This window comes from Lathyrus oleraceus, chromosome 5 (assembly GCF_024323335.1).
Source record: "Lathyrus oleraceus cultivar Zhongwan6 chromosome 5, CAAS_Psat_ZW6_1.0, whole genome shotgun sequence".
In the NCBI taxonomy this organism is placed as follows: domain Eukaryota; kingdom Viridiplantae; phylum Streptophyta; class Magnoliopsida; order Fabales; family Fabaceae; genus Lathyrus; species Lathyrus oleraceus.
Window position 1 is genome coordinate 524,945,867 of NC_066583.1, and position 12,026 is coordinate 524,957,892.

The 12,026-nt window shown below is 36.4% G+C and overlaps 1 long non-coding RNA gene across 3 annotated transcripts; it reads left to right on the forward strand.

Moving 5' to 3' along the window:
* The first annotated feature begins 8,193 nt into the window (after positions 1 to 8,193).
* LOC127086042 (uncharacterized) lies at positions 8,194 to 10,250 on the forward strand. 3 transcript variants are annotated; one of them, XR_007789382.1, is made up of 3 exons: positions 8,194 to 8,856; positions 9,285 to 9,608; positions 9,799 to 10,250. It is a non-coding gene; the product is annotated as an uncharacterized LOC127086042 (long non-coding RNA). The 3 variants fall into 3 exon arrangements; XR_007789380.1 differs by having other exon boundaries at positions 9,285 to 9,448; XR_007789381.1 differs by having other exon boundaries at positions 9,285 to 9,445.
* Positions 10,251 to 12,026: the final 1,776 nt, after the last annotated feature.

Here is a 12,026-nt window from a genome sequence, read left to right on the forward strand (position 1 = left end):
TTGCTTGACTATTTAACATGTTCATACTCCCATGCATTGTTTAAATGCTCCATTATTTGATTCTTTTGTTTGATTATATATTGTTTATTTATCCGATCTGATTGATATCTGTTGTCTACTTGTATGATGTATGAGGCATATATTCTTATTGTTTGTTTGCCATGAACAATCCCCATTCATAACAAATGCACCCCTCTCCCATAAAGTGTATAATATTTATTTCTTTATTTCTTTAGTCACCTGTTAATACAAGAATTAAAACGAACATCCGATAACCATTTCAAAATAAGATCAAAAGCTTGATCCAACGTCGAGTAATCATTTTCAAAACGTAACAGAACCAGCACAGATTCATCCATCCTCTTGTAAGTCGATTGCCTCAGGCATCGCCATCTACCTGTAAGTCGATTGCCTCCGGCATCGCCATCTACCCTTATCCGTAACTCCTCTCCGCGCTCCATCCGTCGACTCTTGTTCCGTTTAGGTAGCACCCATTAGGTAGAACCCTTTGTATGATAACATAGGTAGAATTCCCTTATTCTTTGCCTGCTAACATTAGGTAGATGTTCCCCTTTGTAAATCTTAACACATAGGTCCATATTGCATGACAACTCTAGAGCAGAGCTTCCCCATTTTTAGACCTTCCTTGCGTCTCCGATCTTGTGGCATGTCAGTCTGTTCTATTGCAAAGAGGTAACTGCCTAAGACTCGATTCAGCGAGCTGCGACACCTACTGCTAGGACGTTGAACACAATGCCCACCCTCCTTTGACACAGTTGGTGTCCTCTTTTGTAAGTCCATGTTCAGATGGCAATCCTTAACCCCTAGTTAGTCGAACTACATTTTGCTCTGATTCTCATTCCAGATGAGATACGTAGTCATAAGACGCGACGTCTTACCGAGCACACTTCTCTTTAACCCATAGGTAGCCGAGCTACGAAGACTCTGATTGTCATACTCAGATGAGATACGAAGGCAGTGGATGTGACATCCTTGCGAGTTATTTTCTTTTAACCTTCCTTTTAGTAAATAGTACTTTAGATATACCTACACCTTTTAGACTAGAACAACACTTATGAAAAGGGCTCCCTAGGAGTACCTAGGATATTTTGGATGCTTAAAACCTTCCCATTGCATAACCAATCCCCCTTACCCTGACATTTTTACTAGTTTTTGATTCGATAAAACTTTTTGGTTTTTGTTCGCTTTCTAACCATTCCTTTGGATAAATAGAAGTGCAGTGGCGACTCGACTTGTATGGTTTACCTTGGATTTAGTCAATATCTCTAATGGTAACGAATACCCCGCTACACTCAATCATCAATTCATCAAGATTTGAGGCATGGACTTGAGAAGTTGATCAGTCAATTCATCTGACTATTTTGAAGTACACTGAGACCTAACGTTTAATTTGTTTGTCAAATGGATATGACCCCAAGAGAAAAAATGTTCTTAAGAACCATATGAACAACTTTCACGTTCATCAAAAATTTATTTGAAGCTTAGAAGGTCATCATCCATTTCAAAACGTTATAGGTCATTTTGATTGAAACCCTAATTTTGGGTCAAATTCCCAAGAACATAACTCATTCAGTTTTCATGATTTTGAGGTGGGATCAAGTGCATTGGAAATTTTAAGATGTGTACTTCATTTTTTATGTTGAACAAATTTTCAAAATCCTAAAATAAATACATGTGATAATGCAAAACATTATAGGTCATTTTGGACCAAAAGCATTGAAATGTGAAAAAGTCCAACTTCAAGTGCCCAAAACATTCTAATCAAAAATCCAAATGATCCAAAATTTGAGTCCAAATTGAGTGTCTTGAAAATATCTACAACTTCATGATCAATTTTCATTAATTTCCCAATTCAAAATGAAGTTTTGTTCAACATAACAATTGATTCTCATGTCAAGACCTTTCCAACCATTACCCATAAGGCTATGTTTTATTTTTGGAAGCATCATTTTTGAAGAAGATAATATTTTAGTGCATTTTTGGAAACTTATTGAAAACTCATGGCACAAGCTGATTGCATCATTTCTGCACGTCCACTTCACTCAAATGTGGTATCAGCATTCATTTCTAATTGGAATTGGGCCCTCCATGCGCCTGTACAGGCCCATGCATGGAGGCCCTCTTCATCCATGCACACACTTCGTTCATGCATTTGCCTTGCCAATTGCTATATATAGGAGTGCTAGGCTTCACATTTAGATAACCTGAAGACGCCTGTTATGCTGGAAGAATCCCTCTATAGCCTCACTTAAAGGAACTCTCTCTTTCTTTTCAAATTTTCAGATCTGAATTTCAACTTCATTGGTTGATTTTCATACTCATAGTTCCTTGACCTTGCTTCATCTTCATCCTGAGATCATACTGCAAGCAACATCTAAGAGAATTCGTGCCTTTCAGATCCATATTTCAAAGGCGGATGCTCAAACTTTCCTTCTTCGAATCTCTTTATTTATAACTTGTTTCTTGCATTTATTGGGTTGGATGAAGTCCTCTCATCAGAGGAAATTGATTGATGCTTTGAATTTTGAAAATCCATTAAGTTTCAGTTGAACATCATAATTTTCAACCTCTGATTTCTTTTACCATGGAATCCTAGAGCGAAAATAGATGGCACAGGGGTGATGTACATCACCCCAGCTTTCCATTGTTGTATAGATCGTGGCATTTGGTTGAGGTTGCCATGTCTGCAACTCTCACCGGCGTTGGAGGTCTCGCCGGAGAAGACGGTGGTGTACACCACCGTCCCAATTCCAGATCAAATCATGGCCACACGATGCATTTTCCAGATCTAATCTGGATCCTTCTTTCTTATGACTTTTTTAATGCCACATGTTGCTCAGTTGACTTAAGTGTTTGGTGGATGCGCGCATGTGATCCAAATCTGATTTTCCAGCTCAATTAATGAGCTTAGATCCTACGCCTCACGTTTTTTCCATTTTTATTTTTTATTTCAATTTTCATTTTATTTCTTTTATTCCATTTTCATTTCAAAAAATCATATCTCATTCATTATTAGTCCAAAAAATGTGAGACCAATTGCATTATTTCTCTTTTAATTTCTAGTTTCTAAAAATGAATTTTAATATTTTTTATTTTATCATTTGATATTTTTTATGAATTTTATCTTTTCTGGTTGTTTTTAATTCATTTTAAATAGTTTTTGATATTAAAAACAATACAAAAATATTTTCTTAACCTCTTTGAATGATGATGGATCCATGAAAAATATTCTCATCAATTTATTAATTGATTTGAGATTTATTTGAGATTTTAATTCAATTAGGTTATTTTTATGCATTTTTAATTGATTAAAAATAGTTTCTGGTTTTTAAAAATGCTGAAATTTTTTGTCAAACTTTGTTTGACCTTGTTGAACTTAGGATGATCCATTTGGACTTTTCAAAGTTGATTTGAAATGGATTTGAAGTTTGACCTTTAATTGTTTATTTTAATTCAATTATTATATTAATTTTGAAAAATACCAAAAATATTTTATTTGTTTCTTGACTTCTAAGTTTCATTTTGCTTCTGTTTACTAATGTTTGACCTTGATTTCATCTATCTTTGGTCAATGTATGTTGATTACTTCATTTGAATTTCCATTAATGTACATTCTTATTCATTTCCTTCTTCATCTTTTTTCTTTTTGATCAATGAGTTAAAGATTGGTGGTTAGCCTTGATGAATGGGAGGTTTAACCTTCCTTGATTCAAATCTAATTCATCTTGATCATAGATCAAGTGAATGGCTTTGCATTAAGGATAGGTTGCTTCCTAATCAAACAAAGAACCTAAATTAATACAAAATCATTTCTCATCTTCTTTTGGCATGGCAAGTTGTAGGAGCTTGATTCACTAATCAAGATCTCTAACTTGTGTTGTTGCCTATATTTTTATTGACCGGTCTCAAATAGGTGTGACTACTACATTAGTCCACTTACGATTGCTTAACATAACGCTAAATTGCCTTATGGCACATTAACTCTAACTATTGACCATTAACATTTAATTTCTGCACTTTACATTTATGCAATTTAATATTCTTGTACATATTATTCATTTGATTTTGCCCTTTGCTCATTTGAGCACATGTTTATGTTAATGCAATTTGCCTTTTGCTCACTTGAGCACATAATTGTTTATATATTATTGTGCTTGTGTTTTGTTTTGATTGTTGTGAACCAATTGCAAATGGATAAAAGGACTTAGACTTTAGGACATTTCCTATGCAAAAATGGAGTCAAAGAGAAACTAGGCCTCATTCCTTTAGAGTGCTATAAAAGTCAAAGAGCAACTAGGCCTCCTGCCTTTAGAATGCTTAAGTGATTAAAAGGACCTACTCTCTAAAATCCCTCTTGTCCATTCTTTTTTTGCATTATAGAACTTTTTGATGTGTGTGTTCTTGTGCTAGGGATTCCAACTTTGAGCCTAAGTGAAGAACCATTGTCACGAGCTTCTAAAGTGAGAGATACAAAAGCCATTGGAGGATTCCTAAGAGCTTGCTTGATTGATTGATTGCTTGAGTATTTGCTTATTTTCTTGCTTATTCCAAAGGATGAGAGCTACTTGGATCATCAATATGATCTCAAGAAGGGAACTCCATTTGCGGTCTTATTTCTTTTCCTTCATCTCTTGTATGTTTAGGACTTAGCCATTCTTCTTCTTCCCTCCACTCTAACCAAAGCCAAAACTTTTGTGCAAACATTAACATTTCTTTTCAAACATTAGAAACCTAAGCATTATGCTTTTGATTTTCAAACTTCTTTTCATAACACTTATTTTGAATTAAATCTTTAAGTCAACTTTGACCATATTTTATAAATACTTTTCATTGGTAAATATAACTCACTCAAATGTTTTATGGTTTCAATGAACACTTTCTTATCAAAAAATTTCATAACCATTAGCTATTAGGTTTGAGTTATCCTTGAGGTAGATATAATACTCACCTATATCCTTAGTGATGGACAATGAGTCTTCCATGCTTATTACAGAGTTAACCCCTCACTAGCATGTTGAAGCTATCCTCACATGGTGGATTTGTGGCTTTAGGTTGAGTTTTCTCCCTTGGATAACAAAATACCTTAAGGCTTTTAGACCAATCAATTCACCAACTTCTTTTGAGATTTTTACCCCGAACTATGAGGTTTTGATCCTAATCTTTTTAAGATGGTACGTAGGCAGTGGGTTTATCCATTCAAACACAGAATTGTAAATAACTTGTATATTCTTCTCTCATCTCCCCAATCATGTTTGCACAAATAATTTTCACAAATACCAACCTACCTTACAACAAATTGTGAAAAGGGCTTCATAAGAGTACCTAGGATGTTTTGGGTGCTTAAAACCTTCCCATTGCATAACCAACCCCCTTACCCCGATCTCTGACATTTTTATTAGTTTTTGATTCGATAAAACTTCTCGGTTTTTGTTCTCTTTCTAACCTTTCCTTTGGATAAATAGAAATGCGGTGGCGACTCGAATTGTATGATTTACTTTTGATTTAGTTAATAAATCTAAAGGTAACGAATACCCCGCTACACAAGGGATCTCATCTGATTGGGGTTTTCGTATTAACCCCACAAGTATGAAACTTCGTAGGTTAATACTACATAGCCTCCGGATATAATGGGTTAAAAGGTCCCTAGAGTCATTGATCCAACTTGAAACACCATCACCGTGACGAAGGCTCGTCGGACAATAATATCTCAAGAGAATCTCCTCTAGGCGGGGTCTTCGTATCTTCCCAACAAGGAAGACTCCTTATGGGCGTTCACTATGCAACCACCAACTTAAACTTATATTTTTTCTCAGACTCGGGTAGAGAGCCTATCTCACATAGTACCAATAATCAGAGAACCCCAATAGTGTCACAGGAAATAAACCACAACACAATAATTACAACAAAATAATAACAGAATAAAAATAAAAAACAAACAAACAAGATTAGCATTCAATACAAAAATTAAACTAAGCTACGCTTCACTCTCTCTTGCTTGGAGCATGGGTCCCCAGCAGAGTCGTCAGTCTGTCGCACCTCAAAAAAATACGATCCCTCGCGATGGAATTCGGAAAAATGTTTAGTTCGAACAGAGTCGCCACCGAACTTTATTCATTCCAATGAAGGAATAGGAATTTATCGTGAAAACCTTTAAGAAAATGGAATAATGGTCGTCGCAACCATACTCGGGTTCGGGAGTGGATTACGCAAGGGGAAGGTACTAGTACCCCTCATGTCCGTTGTACTCAACGGGTACCTTTTAGTTTAATTTTATGATTTGAGTGTTAGCTGAATGTTTGTTTGTTTTATTCGAGTAATTAATGTTGATAATAAAAATGGATGAAGACCACAGAAGGGGGAAAATCGAGGTTTTTTATTAGTGTGCTCGCGAAGATACTGCAATCTCCTTCCTACATATACTTATGGTGCAATAAGGAAATCAAAGCATTCGTAGTTCGGGCTACTACGAATAATTGGTGTTTTGTTTGATGAACGACTATGTAGGTCGGCGTTCTAAAGGCTAAACGTTGGCTTGTCTACTCTCGGTGGAGGCTCTAGCACTAGTTTATTGTGCGAATTAGAAAGGATTGATAGTGTTCTTTTTGAAAGAAAGGTTTCGGTCACGCGAGGGGTGACGAATTGAATTGACGTGTTGGATGTTTTGATTGGTTTCGATCTCATTAGGGAAAGAAAAGGATATATTTGATGTGTTGAGATATTTTTGGTTGGATGATGATTACTTGGATAGCCGAGTAAGACAAGTCGTATCCTAATAACCATGAAAGGGAATAGAAGACTCTATAACTCTTTCTTTTTCATCCTTAATTATAAAAAGATTTTAATGATAATTAAGGTGTTTTGAATGGATGACGATTACTCGGATAGTCGAGTAAGACAACTCGTATCCTAATATTCGGGAAAGGGAATAGAAGACTCTAGACCACTTTCTTTTTCATCCTTAATTATAAAAAGAATTTAATGATAATTAAGGTGTTTTGAATGGATGACGATTACTCGGATAGTCGAGTAAGACAACTCGTATCCTAATAGTCGGGAAAGGGAATAGAAGACTCTAGACCACTTTCTGTTTCATCTGAGTAGTTATGAAAATAAGGTGGTGTATGGTTGATGTATTTTAGAATGAACGACAAGTACTTGAATGACCGAGTAAGACAACTCATATCCAAGCATTTGAGAAGAGGATTTGAAAACTCAAGACCATCTCCCTTTTCGTACAATTTTTTATGAAAATGATTTGATTAAGTTATATGTTTGTGGAAAAATGACAATTGTTCGACTGACCGAGTAAGAGAACTCGTATTCAACCAATTGAGGAGAGAAGTTGAAGACTAAAAGTCATCTCCTTTTTCATTTAGCTTATTATGAAAGGGTTTTGATTTAATCGGGGTTTGGAAGTTTGTAGAGGAACGACAATTATTTGACTAACCAAGTAAGAGAACTTGTATTCAAATAATCGAGGAGAAAAATTGAAGACTCAAAGTCATCTCCCTTTTCGTTTCTTATTATAAGAATGATTCAATTTGTTTGTGCTTAGGTGGATAGAAGCGACGACTATTTGACTAACCGAGTAAGGGAACTCGTATTCAAATAATCGAGGAGAGGAATTGAAAACTCAAAGTCATCCCCCTTTTCATTTCCAAATGAAATGGTACTTGATTGCGATTGGATACGTTAATTTAATTCTGAGTGAAAATACTCGACATTGGATCGAGTTTTAATTTGGTGCTTTGTGAATGAAATGAATTTATTTAGTGTATTGTTCTTCTACTCGATTAAATAAAAATTGAATAGGTATCATTGTAAGAAAGCCCAAGAGTAAGCTATGTGAGGTTGATGGCGATGTTTTAAAAGCGATCGACTTACAAAGGTATTTAAAATGGGCTCAACTTTGAATCGAGATGTTTATGGTTTATCCTTGAAATTGAGTGGAATGTTTTTTAAATAGGTGAAATTGAAATAACTTGTCACAATTGTAGCACACCATACATGTGTACTCAAGAATTTGTACAAATGAATTGATAAACACAAAATAATATTGTACACAAACTTCACACAATGAGTAATTACCTAAATTATATCCAAATAATAAAGGATGGTAAAAATAATAAGATTAACTAATTAAATAATGGTAAATTATAAAATTAACTTAGATATTAGTAATAATGATAATAGGAACGTAATTGGTGGATAAAAACTCTATTTGAATTAAGCAAACAACTAAAAATGGGCTAAAAGAGGATAAAGAAAAAGAAAAAAAACAGTTGGGCCCTAGGTAAAGGCCAAGCCCAAGTGGGTGTTGCTGATCCAACCCGGGGGGGGGGGGTGCTGATAGAGAGACAGAATGAAATGAATAAAATAAATGGGCTTAAAAGAAACGGCCCAATTCATTTCACGTAAGGGTCCAAGCAGACCTGGTCAACCGTGTTGACCAAGGGGTGTTCTCCGGACTGTCAGATCTGTAGATCTGACTTGGTCTTCGAAACAGAGAAACGCCAAGGAGGGTCGCACCATAGCACAACGCACCCTCGTGCATGGGAACAAAAGGTTCTCCCTATGCTCACCGGTGACAAGTGTCCAAAGTCGGTGACACTTCTCACCGCCACTCGCCCCAAACCCTTGCCACTTAATCCTTCGTTAAAACAAACAACAACAAAAAATGCCACTTTCGTCAAACTCTTCTCTCTCTTCCTCTCAGAGCAAACACATGCTCTACATATCCCGGTGAGGTCTTGGCTCTGTTTCAAAGCAAAGTTTCAACGTGAGAATCTTAAGGAAGCTTTGGGTGAAGCTCTCACAATTTTTTTATGCGTAACGGTAATATCCTCCTCCTTAATTAACAATAAGACATCTCATATATAGAGAAACCTGGGTGGTTCTCTCACCATGAGCTGACAAGGATCATTCTGTTAGAGTCGAATTTCCCATAGATTTGGTAGGGACCAATGGTAAATCTTCGCCTCGTTGAAAGCAAGTCCAATCTTGTATTTTTGTCTGTAGTGAGGTATTTGTATCTGTCAATTTGTGGTGGTCCCTATTAGTATTAACAAACGATTTTCATGTACTTATTTGACAAATTTTTAAGTACTCCAATACTCCTTTATTGTTTTACCCGTGTTTTTGATGTAAGCTTGGTATTCCATCTTTGATTTTGGTTAATAATCTAAATGTCTAACTGCTCATATCTTGGCTTTGGAATAGAATTTTATTGAACATGTCTTGACACTTGGTTATTTTTGTAACAGGGATATCACTTGAACTGATACATAATTATTTCGCAGCTGCTGCCGGCTTTGTTGCGATCATAGGGTGCTAGTACAACTTCTCGTACTTATGCGATTTGTTCTGCAGATTCGGTATGAATAAGCAAATGGCACCATAGCATGTCCAGGGCCAAGCTGCGGAGGTAGTACGTATTGAACAACTTGAGTATCAATACCAGCATGAGAAACTTCAATTGCAGATATTGGCTGCAACTGTGATTCTGACTACTCTTGTCCATTAGCCTCGTTATTTGGACAACAACTCATTTGATAACTTCAGGCTTTATATATTACATTTTGCACTCGGTAGGATCCTGAGTAGAAGAAGTCATGGTTTCTTGATTCACATGCACTCTGTCTTTGTCCAAATCAGTACTGTGTCTGTGTTTATATTATAGTTGTGGTTCCTTCCACTTTTCAATTGCTTCTTTGTGTTTCTAAAATCAACAATGTTGCAACAAGGTTGATCTTGATTCACTGGTTTGGTTGCTTTCAGGTTGGACTTGGCTGCTATCCGTCGTTGCCGTGATGTTGCTAGTTGCAGCTGGGAACTTTGGGAGTATTGTCGGTAGCGGCTTTGGTTTGTCCTGTTGGTATTGGGATGCAATGGGATAATGGAGATTGAGGGGTTGGTTTGAAGGGGGGAAAACGGTGGTTCGTTTGGGTAGAGATAGAAACGAGAAAGGATTAGTGTTGTAGTGGCGTTGGAGAAACAGATGGAGTTTGAAGAAGATTGCCACAAGATTGCTATGGCTTGCCATGTTGTAGTCATGATGCTATTGAAATGTATTTGGTCATTGTACTGTGTGTGTCAACACGCGAATTGTTTTTTGTAATGAACATGATTTATGTATGGGTTCATAATGGCTTATGTAATATGATTTTGGATTTTGAAATAAACATGGCTTGAGTGGCGGTGTAGCCTATTAAGTTCTTTTTTTTTGGAAATTTATCTCTTGCTGTAATGTAGTGAAGGACCTAGGATTTTAGATTAATACTTTTAAAACGTGCAAGGTTGCATTTTGGAATTCATAGCCACTTGATGCGCGTATGAACACTTGATCCTCATCCTAAGACTTTTCAATTCATGACCTAAAGAATGATGATTATAAATGAAGAACAAAAATTGCGAATTTAAGTCATTCACTTGTTATCTCGTCAACTTTTGTCAACTTGGTCCACAAGGTGCAAATTAAAATAAGCAATGTTCTCAAACAACCATGTTCATGATTTTGCTTATGGATTTAGTATTGTGGTGTTGGCAAGACGAAACTCAAACATGACCTTGATCCATACTAGTATCTGTAACACCCCAAAATTTTCCCTCCTCATTCATGCATTCATTTAGCATTTCATATTGCATTTCATCATGTCAATCAGAATTAGATCCGAAAAAAAAAAATGAAAAAAAAAATGGAAAAAAAAATGAAAAAAAATAAATAATAATTTTTTACAAAAAAAATAAATAAATAAAAATAATAATAATAAATAAATAAAATATAATAAAAAATTTTGGACTTGGGTCTCTCTCATTTGAGCCCACAAAACCATGAAATTCAGTCTATAAATACCAAGGCTTCACTTGAGAAAAAGGAAGAGAAGCAAAATACTCTGAGATTTCCTTGAAACAAAACCCTTGACAAAACCTGGAGAGAAACCTGACAGAGAACTCAGAGTAACCCCCAGGCAGCTCTAAAAAATTCAATCTGACTCGCACACTTTCATTGCCTTGCAAACCCAGCCGTGCCATTTGATTTCAACCGGTCTCTCCCATCAGGTTTGCCTCATTCCCATGATTTTATGCTCTTAATTTGGATCATCTGAATGTATGAGGTATGATGGATGAATTTCATTATGTTTTTGCCCACGGGTTTAATTATGCATGAATGGGTGAAACCTATGCCTTGAATGTTTAATCACATGATTTCTGAAATGTATGCCACAGGGTTTGAGGTTTCTGAAACCATAATGTTATTCATGAAAAAAATGCTTATCGTGTTTCACTAACCCTTTTGTTGAGTTTTTGTGAGGGCTCACAGACTCTTGCAGAGATGGTTTGCGTGGTTTTCCCACTTTATTTGTGGGATACCCCCTGGAGGTTCATTCCGATTAACTGTACTGACTCACTTTTCTTTGATGGCATTAGCTTGGGAGGTCCCTGGGTTTCTTACTCCTTTAATTGCTGTTACTTCGGATCTTCATCCGTGTGGTACTTTTACCTCTTTTCCGCATTTTATCGCTTTCTTAGCTGGAAGACCTCGATAGGAGACATTTGTTTTCTTTTGTTTATTTACTTCTGAGCCCCTTGTTGGCACATTTACTTTATACATGTTTGTTTTGTATGTGTTCGTATCCCTGCAGGTAGCGCGGTTCCTTCATCAAGGACTGCCTTTTTGCCCTTGAGCATCCCAAACCCTAAAACCCAAAGCAACACGTTAACTCCTTCTACTACAGGCGAGTAAGTCTCCAAAGGTCGAGCATCCGGTAGATTGCGTAGTGACGTCGTTCGTCCAAAACCCAATCCATAACCCCGTAGTTAGCCGAACTACGACTTGCTCTGATTCTCATTCCAGATGAGATAAGTAGGCATAAGACGCGATGTCTTAGCTAGCACACATCCCCCTAACCCATAGGTAGCCGAGCTACGAAGACTCTGATTCTCATATTCAGATGAGATACGTATGCAGTGGATGCGACATCCGCGCGAGTCATTTGCATTTAACC